The sequence below is a fragment of the Solanum dulcamara genome, chromosome 3 (assembly GCF_947179165.1).
Source record: "Solanum dulcamara chromosome 3, daSolDulc1.2, whole genome shotgun sequence".
NCBI lineage: Eukaryota > Viridiplantae > Streptophyta > Magnoliopsida > Solanales > Solanaceae > Solanum > Solanum dulcamara.
This window is the reverse complement of record NC_077239.1, coordinates 4,897,410-4,919,620: the sequence shown is the minus strand read 5'-3', so window position 1 is coordinate 4,919,620 and position 22,211 is coordinate 4,897,410. Positions and strand designations below refer to the sequence as shown.

General features: G+C 36.0%; 1 long non-coding RNA gene across 2 annotated transcripts; it reads right to left on the bottom strand.

The window, feature by feature from the left end:
- Nucleotides 1-1,890: 1,890 nt before the first annotated feature.
- On the bottom strand, nt 1,891-13,377 carry LOC129882260 (uncharacterized). Of its 2 annotated transcripts, XR_008765738.1 has the most exons (3): nt 12,980-13,375; nt 6,633-6,682; nt 1,891-6,551 (listed from the first exon to the last, which is right to left on the bottom strand). It is a non-coding gene; the product is annotated as an uncharacterized LOC129882260 (long non-coding RNA). The 2 variants fall into 2 exon arrangements; XR_008765737.1 differs by having other exon boundaries at nt 6,633-13,377.
- Between the last annotated feature and the right edge of the window lie 8,834 nt (nt 13,378-22,211).

Below are 22,211 nucleotides of genomic sequence, written 5' to 3'. Positions count from 1 at the left end.
CCTAATTTATGATTTTTAATTTATTTTTACTACTTTAACTTATTCCAAAATTATAGTATTATTTACCGTCACACAAATGTCTAATGTTTGTTTTAGACCACAAATTTCAAAAATCTTCTTTTCTTTTTTAAATTTTGGTATCAAATGAAACAATACCACATAATTTGGGCTGAAGAAATTACTATTTATGTTGGTTTTAATACATAAATGTCTCACTTTCCTAACCAACAACCAATCCATAAGGGATCGTTTGATTATTGAGATGAAATAGACAACAATATCCCATGAAATTATTTTATCCACTATTTATATACTAACATAATAAGATATAATCTTGAGACTAAATAATATCCTTATCAAATGCATAATAAAATAATTCTATAAATATCCTGAAATTATTATTTTTATCTCATCAATTGCCTGTCCACATTGTTCCAAAACTCAAAAATATATTGACGTTTGTGCGTCTGTGGTATAGCCCATTTAACCATAGAGCTGTTGGAAAAGAAAAAAAAAAGGGTAGACAAAACATCAACAGACATAAAGAGGTAAAAAGGCTTATAGTAAAACATATTTCAGTCCAAGACCTGATCATTACTAGTAAGAATGTATAAGATTTTGTCCACTGCAAATCCAAAAGCAAAGCTGAAAATCAAAGCTGCAGATTGTTTTAACACAACTAGGTCACCCAAAGGATATCTATAAGTAAGTCTCCTCAAAATGTAGATCTGCAATCTTGAAAATAAAACAAGCTACCTGCAACAACATATAAATATGACTTGATAGTGTAAAAAATTATTCACGTTGACAGCATATATAACTCAAAACTTAAGAAATTAGACATCATAGGCATGATGGAAATGGTCAACCACACTGAAAATGCTGTCATTTTTAGTTGATGCAATTGTATGTCTCAGTTATTCCAAGACATCGTCAAAAGGTTAGCTCCACGACCAATTTATATTTGATTCTTCAACAACAGTACGAAATAATAGTTCTATGCTGAATCTAAATCTCAGTTTTGACTAGGCATGAAAGATCACCACAAACAAAATCTTAGTTCCAAAATCTCATTGAACTGCTTGAAATCCATCTCTATGGAGTCAGAATTCAACTGTGGACCCAAAGCCTTTGCACAAAGACAAGTGATTATGAGAAATTGGAGACATCATGACCTCCCTCCAACCTACAACAAGCCACTCAAAATTAAAGAGAACCAGAGATTCTAAATAATAGACCAAAGAACCATGAAAAGAAAGATTGGACGTGTTATAGCAGTTGTGGTTCAGATCGAGCAGAGTGGGGCAATGAAACACCATATGGATATGTCCGTGCTTTGGTTGCTGCTCTCAGAAGCTGTTACAGCCTTCTTAGTAACTACACAAATAAACATATTATATACACATAAAGTAAGCCTTTTGAACGCTGCAAAACTCAAAAGTGGAAAATTTTGATGCTTACCAAAACACAAAAGCCTCTTGATTTTTGGACAACTATAAGCATAAGCTTACAATAAGGGCACCATAGTCAAAATAAAACTAAGATTATACCTTATATACAAGAACATAAACAAATGAAGTAATAGGAAACAGAAAATTCAATACCGTGCTATTCTAGAAAAACTAAAGTTTGAGAAAATCTCTCTCATAAAAGAGTATTTCAACAAGTGAAAAAGAGTTGTGTTTTTTTAAAATAAAATAAAAATAACTCTCACTTTTTGAAACTCTTTTTATGAGAAAGATTTGCTCAAACTTTCCAAAAAGCATATTGATTTGATTACAAAAACCACACTCATTTCTTTTAAATTTAAAAATCCTTATTTGGGTTTTAAACTTTTCTCCTACCAATCAGCCCTAGGAATAGGAACAAAAATTTGGACACAACAAAGAGTGAAGAGTCTCAAGACCATGCAAATTTCCCTGATTAACATCCAGCTCCAAAATCATTTGGATAAAATGTATTTAGCCTCATTTCAAATATTTCTAGTCAAACTATTTGCAAAGAGACTAGTCAAAAAAATGTAAAAAAACAAAGGATGAGGCTCAGATTTTCGCCTATTTAATCAAAGGAAAGAGCAGAGTTAACACCGCCATGGCTGCAATCATCAGTTGCCTTGTAAGAAAGACCTTCCAATTTTTATTGCCAAGCCAGGCCATGAATCAACTCCAAATCTTTCACTTTTCATTTTCATTAAGAATAATCATCATTGCCTTTGAATTCTCCCTGCTCTCAAATTGATTTCTTGCTTCTTGATTGATAAGAAGAAAAGGAACCGAAGCAGATGCAGCAGCAACAGCAACAACAACATGCCTCATTCTTTGAGCTGATATTAAGATGAAAATGACATGGGTTTCAACCCGACGAGGTCCTGAATTCGAGTCCTGAAATATCCACAGAAGGACCAGAAGGAAATTGAGGCTCAGATCTGCGGGAAAATGGGGAAAAGAGAAGGTGACAATGTCATGGCTGCAAAAGAACTCGTTAAAGTGTGAAAGAAACACTATCGCAAACCATTCAAGTTGCCATGCCTTCATACTGCGCTAAACTTCGACTATTCCATAAATAGCGGTCCTAAAAGGTTATCTATGCACTTTGGCCCACACACAAATGCTAAAAGGACTGCTGGTTGAGCAAAGAAGAAATCATTGACATACCGGAGATGGTCAACCCCTGAAAAAGTCCACATTTTTCTCCAATTGCCTCAAGTCTTTTGAGCCAAAATAAACTGTTTTTCCATCTAACGAGGTTCTGATTTAGAGTCCGGCAGATTCTACAATGACAAATTGGCAGTTGAGGCTCAGATCTGTGTAAATGGGGCAAAGAGAAGACAACAACGCCATAGCTACAAAATGAACCGGTTGCATGATCAACATTTTCCCCGCCAAGATACGAGTCGGGTTTTTTCCATGGCCCGATTTTCAGCCCTGATTATAAATATCATCACTGCCTCTTTCAAAAGATGGAATCTTTTCTATAGCAATTTGTGGACAGTTTCAAGGCAAGTAAATTGGAACAGAGGAAGTAGTACTACTGCAGTTATCAGCATCACATCAATGGCAATAGATATTTGCCTTCTTGGAAAATTTCCACAGAAAAGAGGGTTGTTGGTTTGGTGGAAGGAGAAATCATAGGCCAATCAGAGATGTCAACCACCCTCCAAGAAATACATGTTCTCTATGTTGACCTCATTCTTCCTTCTGGGATGATTCTCATTGTTGAGTAAAAGACTCTTTATAGATCTATGGTCTTGGAATTAATTTTAACTTTAGAGAGCTAGGGTGTGTTCGGCATGGAGGAAAACATTTTCCGGTTTCGAGAAATCGACCACGCCATGGCTGCAGACACGGACTTGCGGATGATGCATGCCGGGTTGCCTTGCCAAGATACAGGTCGGATATTAGCAGTGCAGGAAGGTATATAGCCCAAAAAGAAAGCAATCGTTAGAGCGTGTCACTGTTAAACACAGTTCAAAGGTTTAATCCGTTCCTCTAGCATTTTCAATCAATAGTATATTTGCACATGGGGTAGTTGTCGATAGATTCTTTTATATGGGGCCGCATGGAAATGCAAATGCAGATATTTTCTATCTATATATCTATCTAGTCAACACAGTCAATGGGAAAGTAAAGTGCTTTTGGCATTGAAACCATGGGCTTACAGAAAAAAGAAAAGTACACATATTTTTGGTACCTCATTCTAGATCTGGAGCTTGAGCTACAAATTAGGAGCAGACATTACTGGATCTTAATGACAAGCTTAATTGAACAGGATCTGTTCTATTGGCTCGTACCACTGTATGCTTGAGTTCTAAAGGATTTCAAAGCAAAGAGGACCCAAGTTCGATTCCCAGAAATTTAAGGCTCAAATATGATCTTGATCAGGCAAAGAAAAGGCAACCACACCATGGCTGCAAAATCACTGATTGCGTGCAAAATAGAAAATCCCAAATGCCGACCATCCACTGATTTGCCAGGCCAAGATTCAGGTCAAATTGTACAAATTCTAGAGTCAGCTAGCCAAGAAAGTGGGACATCATCATCGCTGCCTCTTCTCATAGCTGCAAAAAGCAGCCATCTTTGTGAGAAGCACATATACCTACCTCACAAATTCCCCTACTTTTGCTTAGCCAAGATACTAATCAGCTCAAAAATTTGATTTTCAAGCTTCCAGGAGCATATTATCACAGCCTCATTCACAATGTTCAGGGTTTAGGAATCAGGTTTTCCTGGACAAGTTGGGGGGTTTGAATATCTATGTTCCCTTATTGCTACAATAACCATGGCTAATCACCATCATCATCATTGTCATCGTCAAGAGCATAATTGACATTAGCTGATGAAAAGGGTTGTTAATCTTTCTCTTTGTAACAAAGTGCTGGAAAATTCATCGGCTAAATTGAACTTCAGAGAAAGAGAATAACCACCCTTAGAAAATGTCAACCTTTCTCGAACAAATACAAATATTTGGGAGGCTCAGATTAACCTTTTCTCAGACATAAGCTAAACCCCTGCAACCTTAAGAAGTCTTTGTGAGATACAGAAACCTAAATAGCTCCCATATCTCACAAGACCCCCAAAAGATGCCACACCAAGATATGCAAAGAGAAAGCTACACATGCCATGGCTGCAGACACTGGTTGTAATGTTGCCATAATGGATTGCCCCGCCAAGATACATGTCAGATTTTCTCAAAGCTGGTAAGTAGGTAGACCAGAAGAAAGCAATCATCACAGCCCATTTCAGTATTCCTTTTCTGCAAATCAGCAGTGGTAGCATAAGAAGAGACATGTTTCTAGATGATGCCATACCAGGTTGCCCCGCCAAGATATGGGTAGGGTTTTCTCAACGCATTAACCTGACGGAAGTTATTTTTACTATTTTTGTTGTCAATACTTTTTCTTTCTTCAATATTTTCATCCTAGCTTTTTATATTTTTCAAACCTGTTCTGAAAAACACTTTTCTTGAGCCAAAGGGTCTATCAGAAACAACCTCTCTACTCTACCAAAGGTCCGGGTTAAGTTAGTCTTACACCCCATCCTCCCCATACCCCACCTTTTAGGATTACACTGGGTAATGTTGTTGTTGTAGTAACATGGGGGAAGTGCACAGATATCCGTTTTTGTGACCCCTTCCTAATTGGAAGTTGAGGCTCAGATTAAGATCTGTGTAAAATGGGGCAAAGAGAAGACGACAACATCATGGCTGCAAAATGAACTAATTGCATGATCCGAGTTTGCCCTGCCAAGATACAAGTCGGGTTTTCTCTGTGCCCACTGCCGAAATAACAGCCTATATTAGCAACATCATCACTGCATCTTTGGAAAGATGGAAACTATTCCCTAGCAATTTGGACAGTTACATGACAAATATAATGAAACTGGGGGAGTACCATTGACATCAGCATCACATCAATGGCAACAGATATTTGCCTTCTTTTTTGGTCAAAACTAAACCGAACCATGAACACCCCTTAATATACCAAAGAAAAAAGTAGAGGGTTATTGGTTGGCCTAATTCTTCCTTCTGGGCTCAGATCTTTAATTTATCTCAGGCATTGAGTTAATTGACCCTGCCATGGCTGCAAATCCTATAATACGGGTCACCCAGCCAAGATAGGGGCCTGAAATAACAATGCCTGATTCTATTTGCTCAGTAAAATAATCATCATAACCCATTATTTTCCTTTTGTATTTCATTGTTGTATGCTTTTGCTGATGCTTTTCCAGTAAACCGCAGCCTCTGAGGAACAGAGTATCACAGTAACACAAAACAGACACAAAATGATCAAAAATGGTCCTTAATATTAGTTAGAGCAAAAAGATATAGAAATCACAGGCATGACAGAGATGGTCAACCACCCTGAGAAGCTCCCATTTTTTCTCCAATTGCATCATTCTTTTAACTACACTTTGATGGAGAACAGCAATAAGGTGTTCAAGAAAAACTGAATAACCCAAATGTTCACCAAATAAGAGGTCCTGGGTTCGAATCCGGTCCAAATCTAGTTTTCAATTGAGGCTCAGATCTGCGGAAAAAATGGGGCAAAGAGAACATGACAGCACCATGGCTGCAAAGGAACCGGTTGCATGTGAATGAGAAGACTCAATCACAAACCATCCGGGTTTTCCAAGCCAAGATATGGGTCAGATTGTCTCCATGCCCCGAACATCAGCCCAGACTAACAATATCATCAGTTCATCACAGCCTCTTCTGAAAGATGGGAACTTTCCCACATGTAGGCATTTGGACAATTTCGAGCAATTTTTAACAAACATAAGATAAGATCAGAGTAGGTTTGCTAAGCTCAGAGGAAACAAGAAAGAGTACTAGTACTTCTGAAGAGGGTTGTTGATTTGTTTATGGGAAATCATAGGTTAATCAGAGGGGCAACCACCCTCCAAGAATTTCCTTTTCTCTCTGTCGGCCTCATTCCTAATACTGGGCCGAACCTCCATTTTGTAATCCTATGTTTGCTCGGACTCTCCAAAAATGTTCCGCACCCGTGTCGGATTCTTCAAAAATGCATAATTTTGGAAGGATCCGATGAACACCTGTCAGAATTTTTGAAGAGTCTGAGCAACATAGAAAAAAAACACACTGATTTATAAGAGATAATTTAACCAGAGACTTACCTGTTGGTCTGCTTAACTGTCTGTTTTCCATGCTTTTGCTGCTGCTTGGCCTGAAAATCCAGCCACGCAGGATCAAAGTAATCATAGATAGAGAAACAGAAAGAGACACAATAAACACACACACACACACACACTCATATATATGTATATATATATATATATATATATATATACATACATATCTTCATACATATGCTAAAAGGGCTGTTAATTAGAGCTAAAGATAAAATTACTGGCACACCGGAGATGGTCAACCACCCTGAAAAATCCCTTTATTTTCTCCGATTACCACATTGTTTAGCTAAAATTTGATGGAGAACTGCATCTGAAAAATGGGGTGCTCAACAAAGAATGAAGAACCCAATTGAGTATCACAGTTCCCGAGAACGACCATCCATTCAAGACCATCAAATGGTTGTCGTACACTTTAGGGCTCAGATTTTGCTGTTCTACCAACATGCAAAGAGAAAGCGACATCCCCAAGGCTGCAAGACACCGATTCACAAATGGATGCCTTACCGGGTCTCCCTGCCAAAGTCCGGGTCGGATTTTCTCAACTCGATGAAGTAGACTATAGCCCAAAAAGAAGCAAATCATCATCACAGCCCATTTTCAGATCAATCAACATTCTTGTAAATGTCCCATTAAAAGTGGCTACCCACTGTATTTTACAGGGAGATAAAGGTTACTATCGAAATATCAGCTGTAGTAGCAGCAGAAGAAGAAATTTTTACAAGCATATATCTACATGAAAATTAACATCTTTTTTTTGTCTGAAAGAGCTGTTGGTTTTTTATGAATGGAGAAGAAATCATGGACATTGCAGAGATGGGCAACCACCCTTTACAGAAAATCCCATCTCTTCTAATGTCTCATTCTTCCTTTCTGGGCTAAACTATGATGAGGGTTTTGCCATAAGCATTATCATCACAGCCTCTATTGAAAGATGGGAAACTTCCCACAAGTAGGCGTTTGGAAAATATAAGGCAAGCTAGGATCAACTATAAGAATACTCATTATGTCACTCGTTTAGACTCAGCTCAAACCAATATTATACAACATGATCATAAAAAAAAAGTAAGCCGTCTACTTTATTTGAGCCGAGGGTCTACCGGAAGCAACTTCTCTATCTTCACAAGGTAGGGGCAAGGTCTGTACACGTCACCCGCCCCAAACACCACTTGTGGATTTCACTAGGTATGTTGTTGTATGATCATAAAAAGACGTAAAGGATGAAAGAAACAGACTACCCATTGTAGAACTAAACTTAACACGGTAAAGAGGCTCAGATTTGACATATCAGAAAAAGTCTAATCCACAGAACTATTTCGGTGTGGCTGAATAAAGACCGGTACCTCGTATATATTAAACAAATGAATTCCGTTCCGGTCTTTATTCAGACTTAAACTAATGAGATTTTCGCCATTTTTGTCACCTTCTGCAACATTTGCAGTCAATGGATTATCCAAAAGATGAAACTTGACCATAATATTCAAGCAAATTTTATTCACTGGAACAGTTTCCTTCAATATCAAATACACCCAAAGTAAGATATAACTTGTTATCAAAAGCAAAAAGTGCAAAAAAGATCTAAGGTCCGTTGGGGCTTTAAGCGCAAATAAAGCATGGGCTTTAATGAAAAAAAGCGCAAAGGAAGAAAAAATACAAATATATATGTTTGGTCTAAGAGTAATGATTTATAAGCATGAATGACAAATATATGAACAAAGAAATTGGAAAATAATTATGATAAAGTAAAATATCAATGGTTTAATGTCGTCTCTTCAGAAGAGATTCATTGGCAAGGAAAAGTATCTCTTAGAATCTTGATGATGACACTAAAGCACACATTAAGCGAGGGAAGTGCTCAACACATTTTGAGCCTCGCTTCAGGGCTTAAGCGGGCTTTAAGCACACCTTTGATAACACTGGACTCATATAAGTGACAATTGAGGCTCAGATCTGTTTTATGCTCAGGCAAAGAAGTCCGGCCACGTCATGGCTGCAATACCCCCAGTTGCAGGTAACAAAAAAACAGGCAACTGGATCATGCCCCGCCAAGATATAGGTCGATACTCTATGCTCAATTACTAGCTCAGGAGGATAGATTTAAAGATCATCACCGCCTCGATAAGGGACTATTTTGGACATTTTCTCATGATATGTATCTTCTTCTTCTTTTTCGTGTGTTGTGTATACTGTATACAGACAATATAATGTGCATCATGTAAAATAACAAGGCTCAGATTTCAATTAAATCGGGTATTGAGTTTATCAGAAACTGCCATGGCTGCTACCTCGTCTGGTTACCCTGCCAAGATACAGCTCTTATCATCTCAACGCCCAATTCAAATTGCTAAAAAAACAAGCATTATATCATCACAGCCATAGAGTCTCCCTGTTCTTTTCTTTTGTTTGAATAGGTAACAAATAAAATCTCCCTGATCTTGCATTAATCTTTTGCTATTTGATTGATAACACAGCCATTACCATCAAGAACAAAGGAAAGCGAAGAAGATGCAGCAACAACAACAACAACAAAAACATGTACAATTCAAAAATGACATGGGTTTCAACTTTCCACACGACAAGGTCCTGTGTTCAAATCCTGAAAGTCCACAAGGACTAGCTGGAAATTGAGCCTCAGATCTGCAAACAGATGAGGCAAAGAGAACCTGGCAATGCCATGGCTGCAAAAGATTCGGTTGCATGTGAAAGAGAAGCCTAAATCACAAACCATCCAGGTTTACCCTGCCAAGGTACGGGTCAGATTGTTTCCATGGCCCCAATATCATCCCATATTAGTAACATCATTACTGTCTCTGGAGAAATTGTAACTTTACTATATAGAGTCTGCTTGGACATTTCAAAGATACGCTGTTGGGTTTAAGTTCAGAGAATCAGAAAGCAAGAAAGCATTACTAGTAGCTCTGACAAGGGTTTTTGGGACCCTAATATATCAAGAATATGAACGGAACGTCAATCGAACACGCAACATAACCTTCTGATCTGGAGTCAGACGCGCTACCATTACACCATGGATCCTTATGGTGATTTTGAAGTATCTCTGAGAATCGAACTAGGGACCTCTTGTGTTTCCTCACATTGGCAGTAGCATAAAAGGCAAAGAAAGGTATGCTTGTGAAATCCACTGGACTCCCACTTGTAAGATGTAAATGGAGGTCAACTTGGGACAATAGTAATATGCATGTTCATGTGTATATCATTGTTGTCCTCTTCTGTAGCTTCTTAGTTGCTAACTCCATTGCCACCTGTCAGTATAGAGGCTCTGATGAGAAGTATTTAAGCTAGCCTATGGATCTAATAAAACTGTATCTTGGCAGGGATTTCCTTCTGTTATACTTTATTCTTTTGATCTGCAACTTGTGTTAAAACTTTGGAACAAACATTAGCAGATTACAAAGCACAAGAGGTCCCAAGTTCGATTCTCAGAGATTTAGGGCTCAAATACAACAATGCTCAAACAAAGAGAAGGCAACCACGCCATGGCTGCAGAATCACTGGTTGCATGCAAAAGAGAGACCTCAGGTGCAGGCCATTTACGGATTTGACAGGCCAAGATACGGGTCGGATAGTCTCCAACGCCCCATTTTGTTAACCCAAAAAGGGACATTATTAATTTATCATCACTGATTCCAAAAGGCAATTTCTGCAAATTCCCCAAGAATATACACAGTGTCACTGAGATATATGGATTCATCTTCTGTTTCTGAGTATCTCATCAACGACTGTTGGATTAGTAACTACCGAAAATCATTGGCACAATAGAGAGGGGAAACCTCTCTGTTAACCTCATTTCTCTTTCTGGGCTGACCTCTTTTAGGATCCTTTGCTCTCACCTGAAAATATTTCATAATTCTTCTGTCCTCAGAGGGATACATTGGTAATCAAGTACTCGTTTCATCGTCATACCAAAGACAGCCTAAGAGTGAAGTTGAGGCTCAGATCTGTTATTAAGACGAGAATGAGGACATCGCCATGGCTGCAAACACCGATTGCATGACACAAAGTCATTAACCATCGGGATTGCCCTGCCAAGAACAGGTCCTTCCATTTTTCTTGTCCGATTCATTTGCTCAGAGAAAGAAGGAACTATCATCACAGCCTCGGTTTCCTTTTTTTTTTGGGGAGTGCAGAGATGAGTTTAGTACAACTCCTAGAAAAAATAAACATTTGAGTCCAAAACCATAAAACAAGAACCAGAGTACGATTGGCCAAGTGGTCAATGTTTGGACAAATACTACAACCAGGTGTTAGAACAATTTCCCTAAGATTTAAAGGGCTGTTTGATTTTTTCTCGTATGAGAAGTCACTGGAGTTGCAGAGAGGGGCAACCACCCTTATAAGAACTACTCTCTCCGCAAGCCTCATTCTACTTTCTGAGCTTATTTATCATCTGCTTGCGGCAATGCCAAGTCTTTTAAGGCACCAATCTTTCTAGTTTTCCATTGTTGAATACTTATTTACTGCTTAGAGTGAAAAGGAAGGGTGTCTTGGTCTAGTGGTAGAAATTGTGGCTCGGGGTTTGCATTTTGATCAGGCAGAGAGAAGGCAGCCTCTCCAACAACAATAACATGCCCAATGTAAACCCACATATGGGGTCTGGTAAGGGTGGGGAGAGTAGAGTGTACGTAGACCTTACCCCTACCTTGTGAAGGTAGAGCGGTTGTTTCCGATAGACCCTCGGCACAAGTAAAGCATTTCAAACAGTTTGGAAAAGGAAGAAGGCAACCATGCCATGACTGCAAAATCACCAGTTGAATACACAAGAAGGGAATTGCCAGGCCAAAATACGGGTCAGATTGTCTCGATGCCATATTTTTCCAGCCCGGATATTGAAAAATGACCATCAATGCTTCACTATTACTCACTCAGAAAGAGGAAAAGAAAATGCGCCAAACATATGTACTCAAAAAGAGAATTTTGTGGCTGAAGTTGTAGATTGAAAACAGATGAAGCTTAATGCATGTTTTTCCATGATCTATTTCTTTCTGTATTTCATAAACAAGGCTTGTTGGTTTAGTTGCTAAAAAAAATCATAGGCACAACAGAGAGGGGCAACGACCCTTTACAGAAAATCCCTTGTCTATTAACCTTGTTTCTCTTTCTGGGCTGACTTTTATATCAGGAAAATTCTTGGTTCTCACTTGAAAATTTCCCAACATTTCTCTTCTTAGAGGGATACATGAGAAAACAAATACCAATTACATCATGATAAATATTTTTTATTCATACCAAAGACACCATAAGAGTATTAAGGCTCAGATCTGTTGATAAGAAAAGAGAATGAAGGCATCGCCATGGCTGCAAACACCATTGGCATGACATAAAATCACTAGCCATCCGGATTACCCCGCCAAGATACGATCCGTTTATTTTCTTGCCCTATTGAGTTGCTCAAAAAGAGAAGGGAAGAAACTATCATTATAGCCCCATATTCTCTATCTATACATCTATCTATCTATCAATAACATTCATTGAAAAAGCAAAGTACATTTGGTTTAAATACAGATTGTCATGGGCTTATATCTAAGAAGATAAAGTACCCATATCAGTGATATATCAAAATCATTCTTTAGACTGTAGCTGGAGCACGTAAAGTGAAAACTATTTGGAACCTATGGCCAAACGCCTGCTCAATATATTTCAAAGGACAAGAGGTCTCCAGTTTGATTCCAAAAGATTTGAGGCTCAGATATTTTTGCTCAGGCAAAGAGAAGGCAACTACGCCATGGCTACAAAATCACAAGTTGCATGCAAGAGAGCCTAAATTGCAGGCCATCCTGGGATTTGCCAAGCCAAGATACGGATCAGACTGTCCTCAATGCCTGACTTTTTTAGCCCAGAATGTAAAACATTATCATCATCACAGCCTCTTTTGCACAATTACTCCAAAGGGGGGGAAGCAACACACATTGAGATCTACAGTTATATCATATATGTATCAATTATCACAGCTGAATGTTTTTGTATTTTATGAACAAAGGGCTGTTGATTTGTAGTTGCTACAAAGAAAAATCATTGGCATAACAGAGATGGGCAACCACCCTTAACAAAAAAAATCCCTTCTCTCTATTGACCTCATTTTTCTCTCTGGACTAACATTTCTAGGAAAATTCTTAGTTTTCACCAGAAAATTCCCCAACTTTCTTCAAACACTGATGAAATCCATCACAAAAAAAACCATTTTCCTTCATACACACCATTTTAGAATAAGAGTACAATACAACAGATAACAACTATCCAAACAAGCTAGTAGAGTAAAAATTGAAGCTTGGATAGTTGATATAAAACAAGAGAATGAAGACATCGCCATGGCTGCAAACCTCGGGTTGCATTCCGGGTCGCCCCGCCAAGATACGGGTCTCTCAAATTCTCTTGCCAAGTATCACTTGTAGCTTCAAAATTCTCTCAAATCTCTTCTTTGTGGAGATGAATTTAGTTCAACTCCATAACTTCAAGAACCAAGGGCTGCTCAACCCTAAAGCCACTAAAGCAGTAGCTTTAGGCCCCAAAAAATAAGGGCTTCCAAAGAACCAAAAATCCCCCAAATTCAGTTCGCTCAAATACGAAAACATACGGAACATGCACAAAAGAGAAATAAATTCGACCGCTTAAACGAAGAACCAAAAGCACTGAGCAGACGAAAGATGAAGGAGATACATACATACATACATATAAACAAGACAACCAGAGGCGATGTAAAATGTTAATATTAATTGTGAGAAGCACCGCAATAGCACACTGTAGCCTATTTGGATTCACATATTTTTTAGAATAAATTTTATTTTTAGAATATTTTTAGAATAAATTTTATTTTTAAATATTTTTGGAATACAATAACAACAACAACCCAGTGAAATTCCACATCGTGGGGTCTGGGGAGGGTAAAGTGTACGCACACCTGACTCCTATCAATGTAAGATGGTTGTTTCCGAAAGACCCTCGGCTCAATAGAAGCATAGAAAAAGGTCAAACAAGAATATTAAAAGTAGATAAGTAGATAACGAAAGCGGTCCAAATAATAGTATAATGAAAGCATAGAAAACAGTAAATATTATTAGATAATAACATAAATACCATAAATAACATAAATCAGAGTACAATAAATCATAGTGCGTCAATACGCCTACGAATAAGGAGGAATAATGCCACTGTGTACTAGCCTTCTACTCTAATGTGTGTCCTCCACACCCTCCTATCTAAGGTCATGTCCTCGGTAAGTCGTAAATGCGTCATATGCTGTCTGATCACCTCTCCCCAATATTTCTTCGGCCTACCCCTACCTCTTCTGAAACCATCCATGGCCAACCTCTCACATCTCCGCACTGGTGCATCTGGGACTCTCCTCTTCACATGCCCAAACCATCTCAGTCGCGTTTCATGCATCTTGTCTTCCACCGAGGCCACTCTACCTTGTCTCGAATAGCCTCATTTCTAATCTTGTCGCTCCTGGTATGCCCACACATCCATCTCAACATTCTCATCTCGGCAACTTTCATCTTTTGCACGTGGGAGACCTTAACTAGCCAACACTCCGCCCCATATAACATAGCTGGTCTAACCACCACTTTGTAGAACTTGCCCTTAAGTTGTGGTGGCACCTTCTTGTCACATAACACATTGGAGGCGAGCCTCCATTTCATCCATCCTGCCCCAATACGATGTGTGACATCCTCGTCGATCTCCCCGCTGCCTTGCTGATAGAACCAAGGTACTTAAAACTACTTTTCTTTTGGATGGCTTGGTCCCCGAGCCTAACTTCCGCGCCAACATCTTGAGGAGTCTCACTGAACTAGCACTCTAGGTACTCTGTCTTGGTCCTACTCAGCTTAAACCCTTTAGACTCCAAGGTGCGTCTCCAATCTTCCAGCTTAGCGTTAACTCTGCTACGAATCTCATCGATGAGGACTATGTCGTCCGCAAAAAGCATACACCATGGCACCTTACCTTGAATTTGTCGCGTCAATACATCCATCACCAAGGCAAATAGAAACGGACTAAGAGCTGATCCTTGATGCAACCCCATCACAACTGGGAAGTGTTCTGAGTCCCCTCCTATTGTCCTTACCCTGGTTTTGGCACCCTCGTACATGTCCTTGATCACCCTTATGTACGTTACTGGTACACCTTTATCCTTCAAACATCTCCATAGTATCTCTTGTGGGACTTTATCGTAAGCCTTTTCTAAATCAATGAATACCATATGCAAGTCTCTCTTCCTCTCCCTATATTGCTCCATTAGTCTCCTCATAAGATGGATGGCTTCCGTAGTTGAGCGCCCCGGCATAAATCCGAACTGGTTCTCTGAAATAGACACGTCTCTCCTCACCCTCATCTCCACCACTTTTTCCCACACTTTCATAGTATGGCTTAGAAGCTTGATACCTCTATAGTTGTCGCAACTCTGGCTATCCCCCTTGTTTTTGTATAGAGGGATCATGATGCTCGACCTCCATTCTACGGGCATCATTGTCGTCGTAAAGATGACATTAAATAATCTAGTCAACCATTCCAAACCTACCTAGCCCGCACTCTTCTAAAATTCTCCAGGGATCTCGTCATGTCCTGTCGCTCTTCCCCAACGCATCCTACGAACAGCACCTTTAACCTCATCGACCGTAATACTCCTACAACCCTCAATATCGTGACTCATTCCTATATGTTCCAAATCTCCCAACACAATTTCTCTGTCCCTTTTGTCATTCAAAAGTTTATGGAAGTATGACTGCCATCTTTGTTTGATAAGGGTCTCCTCTACCAATACTTTTCCGTGCTCGTCTTTAATGCACTTCACTTGATCTACATCGCGTGCCCTTCTCTCCCGGACCCTGGCTAGCCTGAATAATTTTCTGTCCCCACCTTTTTCTTCTAGTTCAGCATAAAGGCGTTCAAAAGTTGCCGTTTTTACCGTTGCAACTGCCGACTTCACCTCCTTCCTCGCTATCTTATATAGTTCCCCATTCGTCCACTTCTCCACCTCATCCTTTCTCTCCATCAACTTAGCATACACCACTTTCTTTGCTTCCACTTTCCCTTGCACTTCTCCATTCCACCACCAGTCCCCTCGATGCCGACTATGACTACCTGTCGAGACTCCTAACACTTCCCTTGCTACAGCCCTAATACAACTAGTTGTCCTATCCCACATACTGTTCGCATCCCCACTACTATTCCAGGCCTCCATATCCTTCAATTTCTCTCTCATCTCTAGGGCACTAACCATGGTTAAACTCCCCCATCTGATCCTAGGTCGTTCTTCCCCGACCCTCTTCGTCCTCGTCATCTTGATCCCTAAATTCATCACTAAGAGCTTATGTTGGGTTGTAAGGTCGTTGTTGACACCCAATTTTAGCTCTCTGTACTCAAAATTAACGTCTTCAGACTACTTGATCGTTAAAGAACACAAAATATAATTTTTTTTATATATTTTTTAGTTTTAATTATTTTTTTTATTAATAATTATCCTTATTTTAGCATTTTTATGATTTTTTATTTTATTTTTCCCTTTTAATAATTTATGGATAAACATTCTTAATTTCGTAAATAATAAGATTCTTATGAATTTATTGTTATTTGAAAATTTTAATAGTCATATTATTTTTACAATCATCTTTAAATGTACACAACATAACACTGTAATTTATTCTCTACAACACAATATATCTTAAAAAATATCGATTATATTTTTTATTTTTTGTGTTACATATCGATACATATATATATATATATATATATATATATACATATATATATTTTAATGACTCATTAAGTCATTTTGAGAATGATTTCTCACTCATGTTCAACAATTTAATCAACACAAGAAACCAAATAACTTTTTATTAACACAAGAAACTAATTAACTTTTCTTTTAATTAACATAAGAAGCCAAATAACTTTTTTTTTTATCAATACAAGAAGTCAAAGAACTTTTGATTTTTGGTTGATTAATTATTCAAACAACTTGTTTAGGGAGTCTAAGATAGAAGATTTCATCCAAGCTAAAATTAAAATTTTAAAACAAAATTCTTTCAACACCACTCTCTCCATTATCTTTTTTTTTTCTCCCTCATAAACAAACTATTCTCTCCATTCTCTTCTCTTTTTTTCCCTTTCAACACCACTCTCTCTATTATCTTTTCTTTTTCTCCCTCATAAACAAACTACTCTCTCATTTCTCTTCTCTTTTTCTCCCTCAAAAAGTCTCCAACGAAGCTTGTCCTTTCAGCTAGAACAAAGCAACCCCTCCCTTGTTGGTAAGTAAATCGAATTCGATTTTTGAAACTGCATAGCTGTTAGTAATTTTGGCGTATCTCATTGTATAGATCTTTGTTTTTAGTAAATAAATATGTTTTGGAAAGATGAAACACGTACCTACAACTTTTATGTTTATGTTGGAGCCTAGATCTGCTGTTATTGGGTCGAAAAGTAGGATGCAACATAGGACAAGTTTTGTCAAGATTTTTATTTAAAATTCCAGCATGTACAACCGCTAGTATTTTGATCATATCTTTTTGTACAAAATGTATTTTGTGATGATTCTTTTCTTTTTGCAAGCTTAAGACATATATCTACAACTTTCATGAAGGACATAAAGTCCAGTTTTGCCGTTTGGAGTTTCAAATTTTAGGTACAACATGAGGTATATTTTTGGTCGGATTTACTGTTTTGATAGCCTTAAGTGTTGATGTTTGTTGTTGTTGTTGTTGTTGTATAGCCTTAAGTGATAATATGAAATATTACTTCAAATTTATATATAGTTCAAATTTTAATTGGCCAATGAAAAAATCTTTCCATCGATTTTCGAGGCCTCCCCATTAAAAAAAAAAAAGACGGAGATTTTAGTTTAAGTTTATATTTTACGTTATATTTTGCAAGCTAAAACAAAGTCCAATAGTGTTAAATCAATAACCTCCGGAGTAGCTCCATCTTCGGAAAACAACAACTAGCTATCGCGATGGTAAATCTGGTAAGAAACTAACAAGTAACAACTCTATCTCTCCTTTGTTTTATTATTTTTTTTTCATTGTTGTTTTTACTTCTTTTTTTTTTGTTTATAGATCTACTTTATTTTATGATAGATATAATTATTGTGATTTGTTTCTATTTTTTTTTACTTATTGTTGTTGTCTCCATCATATCTTTTATTAGTGACATCTATTGTCATATATATTTGCTTTTGATTATTTTAATTGATTGTTTTAAAAGATATGATAGTTTTAATCTACTTTGTTTGATGATAGATATAATTATTGTGATTTGTTTATATTATTTTTTTACTTTATTGTTGTTGTTTCTATCATATCTTTTATTAGTGACATCTATTGTCATACATATTTGCTTTTGATTATTTTAATTGATTGTTTTAAAAGATATGATAGTTTTAATCTACTTTGTTTGATGATAGATATAATTATTGTGATTTATTTCTATTATTTTTTTTACTTTATTGTTGTTGTCTCCATTATATCTCTCTATTAGTGATATCTATTGTTTGTTGAGTGAAAATTATTATTTTATTTTTGTTTGACTATTTTTGTTAATAGTTTAACTTCATTTGTTTTGGCTATATTTATTCATCACTTTTGTTTGTTGGTGGATTATAATTGATGATTAGTGTATACTTTATTTATTTATAGTTATCTTGTATCTATTTTTTAACTTTGTTTGACTACTTTTGCTAATAGTTTAACTTCATTTGTTTTGACTATATTTATTCATCAAAGGATTATAATTGATGATTAGTAATAATTTATTTTCTTTAATACATGATTTCTTATTTAATGGATGTTGATATTATTGTTTTTATTCTTTTTGACTATGTAGGATATACTAAAGTTAGGTTGATTCACTTGTCATTAATTTTAGTATTACTATTTTATTTTTTATATTATCATGTGTTTAAGTTAATTGATAAAATCTTCTCACTTATTTTTTTTGTCATATTGTACCTTTATTTTTGTGGGTGTTGGTGCTTGATTATGTAAATATTCACTAGTTTTTTTTTTCTTTTGTTATTTTGTTTATGTTACTATTTTTGTTGAATTATTGTTGTTGGTTTGAATTTTACATCTTTTATCTAGTGTATTTCTTATTATGTTATTAATTACGCTATTATTGTTTTACTTCTCAAATATCTTATATGTTGTCTCTATTATGTCGATTGTTTCATCAATTATTGGTTGTCATGGCTTTCACGCCATTTTATTGAAATAATTTTATTATTTTAAATTATTATTGTAATTCATCATATTAAATAGAGATTACACCTAATAGGTCGATGAAGAAATTATCGTCGATTTTCAAGGCCTTCCATGTTTATAAGACGGATTTTATTTTTAGTTATTATTATTATTATCATTATTATCAGTATTATCATCATCATCATCATATTTATTCCTTACTAACACTTCTATTAAGTCTTTTACAGGTACTCAGAATTGCTTCATGAGAAAGCTATTCGAATTAAGTTCGAATAATATATTTAATTTATTATTGTGTATATTATTGACGTTAGGCAAACATTAGGTCGTTCTTTATATTATTGTTTTAATTTATTCTTTATGTATATTTCATTACATATTTGCGCAATATTTTCATCTCCTCAATTTAAAAGCTGAGTTTAGCTGGGACCTGTAGTTGTGGATTTCAAAGGATGCTGATACCTTCCCTTTGAAATAACTTGAACCCCTTACTTAGGATCCATTGAATTTGTAGACATTTTTAAATAATTGATTGGTTTCTAATTATCCTAAAATTATGGCGACTCCTTAAATTAAACTATTTTCTTTTAAAATCTCTTTTGAACAATTGAATTGATTTTTTTTACGAATCACCATGACGTTCTAATAGGATTGTAACACTTATTACAGTTACATCTCTGAACTTACTATAAAATAGAATTCTATTTTTTGTACTATATATACACACATATTTTAAAATTATTTTGATAATAATTTATTCATTATTAATATTTTACCAAATGTCTGTACATGTATTCAGAGATATTTTCTGCAAATGATATTCAAAATTATTTTTCTTTTCATATGATAAAAGAGTTCTTTGTTCATATAAATAAAGGGTTATTCTTTTAATATTGCATAAAAACTACTTTTTGTTTTTATATATACATATACCTTCCTCATATTTTTCTACACATAATTGGTGATAATATACTTTACTTACTTAGTACATACTTTTTTTATACATATATTCTTATACAATTTTAGTGTATATATTTTTATATATATGTTTGTTATACTTGCAAATAATAATTTTATCTCCTCCCTTTTTGATTAATTAAGTCTAGCTGGGTACCGCATTTTGTGAATTTCGAAGGATGCCTAACACCTTCCCTTTGGAATAATGTAAACCCTTACCTAGAATCTAAACTGTTTTTTCGCAGAATGAAACGTGAGTCATACAGGTTATGCATCAAATAAGTTTTCCTTATTTTTCTTAATAAATTAGGTGGCGACTACTCTATACAATAATCAAATTTTTTTCAGAGTCCATATGTTGTGCTTTATCTAACCTCGGTTAAAAATAGGGCATGACAGTTTGGCGACTCCGCTGGGGAAAAATCCAGGTTTTAACCATAATAGGCTCAATTTTTCAATTGAGGGAGGTATTGTTGTTCATATTTTTCACATGTTAATATATTTCTTTTTTCTCTCTTTGATTCTTTTCGCATCCTGTGAATTGTGTATGTCGTACATAAATTCTTCATATTATTATCAATTTTTTAATTTAATATTTATTTATAGACCGTAGTTGTATATTTATTAACACTTTGTTGGTTATTTTATTTTTATCGAGTCATAATTGTACACTATCACACACTGAACATGCGATGAAGCGTCTTGCGCTTTTTCAAAATCTTTTCAAAACTCCTTAATTTTAGAGACGGCGTGTTTAGATTACAATGCATCTTCTCGCATTGCCCTGTACATTCTAAAATACATTGGTTCAGAGTTGAACTCTAACTCATAGCCTCATCTCTTTTAAACACAATCATTAATCCATAATAGTCATAAAAAATACACATAGGTATATTTATATTGGAACTACGTTTGACCTGATTCCTGCTTCAAAGGAATACGTAGGCGCCACCACGGCTCGGTCATGTACCCCATGAGCTTTCTAATATTTTACAACAAAAACTGGGGCAAATTTTTTGAAAAGATAAGAAAAAAAAAATCACAAGAAGACATTTGTCACAAGATTGAATACCAGAGTTTGTTGAAGCTGGAACAGGGGCAAAATGTTTGAGAAAAATCCTCAAAAATTCAACTAAGGCTGCACTCAGACACCTGACTAGCGAGGCATCGCTCCGAGTTTGTCTATCTCTTCATATTAACTTTTGTATAGGATGTTATGTTTAGTAAATATCTTTGATTTTTCTTTTCTTACATTTCTTTTTAAAAAAAAATAAAAAAATAAAAAAATTTATTTGATATTTTTCAAAATTTGGGTAGTCTACCCTTCAATGTGATCCATTTTTAGTTTGGTTAGTCTGCCTTTTAAAGACTCATTGGATTTTCATTTTGTTATTTTTTATTCAAAAGGTATATCGCTGTTCAAAATATAAATCTTATACCATGTATGCTTGAACTACGCAGACCTGATTCTTGTTTTCTTCAAGATACGTAGGCAACCCTCATTTGGGTTCGGTCCCATTTTTATTTTTTTTATTTGTTTCCAAAAAAAAACATACAAAATGAATCAAAGTCTGAACTTGATTGGTACCAACATAGTTAGGAGTGTGCATAAGGAAGAAATATTTGTTATGATGGAGAAGATCAACTTCATGGTAAACCATAGATTCTTTTGGTACCTCTTAATTGAACCTTAGTGACATTTGAGAAAATTCTCTTGCATACATCTAAAACAAGAACGACATCTACCTCATTGTTTCATGTGCATTTGTGTGGTGAGCCTTAGATTAATTCATTGCATTGCAATGTTGATCTAGAACTTGGCCTAATTGCTTATTGAGGCGAAATCATGAGTAATGTTTGATTTGAAAAATGATTGTAGGCCTTCTTTGACCCGTTTGTGCCCTTCAAAGCCTACCAAATGATATTAATCCTTAGCATGCCCCACTTTGAGCTTAAGCCTTTTCTTTGGACAACCACATTTAGCCTATACCCTTTCTGAGTGCTTATATGCACTATCTCTCTTGGCCTGACCTTTTTGAGCGCACTGAAGTTGTGTGAATTACAAAAGAATATTCAAGGTTCAAAATTGTCAAAGGCAAAAATTGAAAAAATCTTTCAAAATTTAGAATGCAAAAATGACTTCAAAAGAAAAGAAAGTTGAAAAATTTCCACAAGTTCAGGCAAAGAAGAATACTCTAAATAAATAGGAGAAACTTCAAAAGATGATGAGAAGGGAAAAAAAAAGCTCAGAAAATTTAATCTTCAAAAGAAGTCCAAAAGCAAACAACAAAGGTACAACAATAAGGATTAAGCGCTAAAAGCATAACAAAACGTTGAAAGCACAAATTCAGTGCAATGCTCAAGAAGGAATTAAGTCACTTTTATCCCAAATGACTAT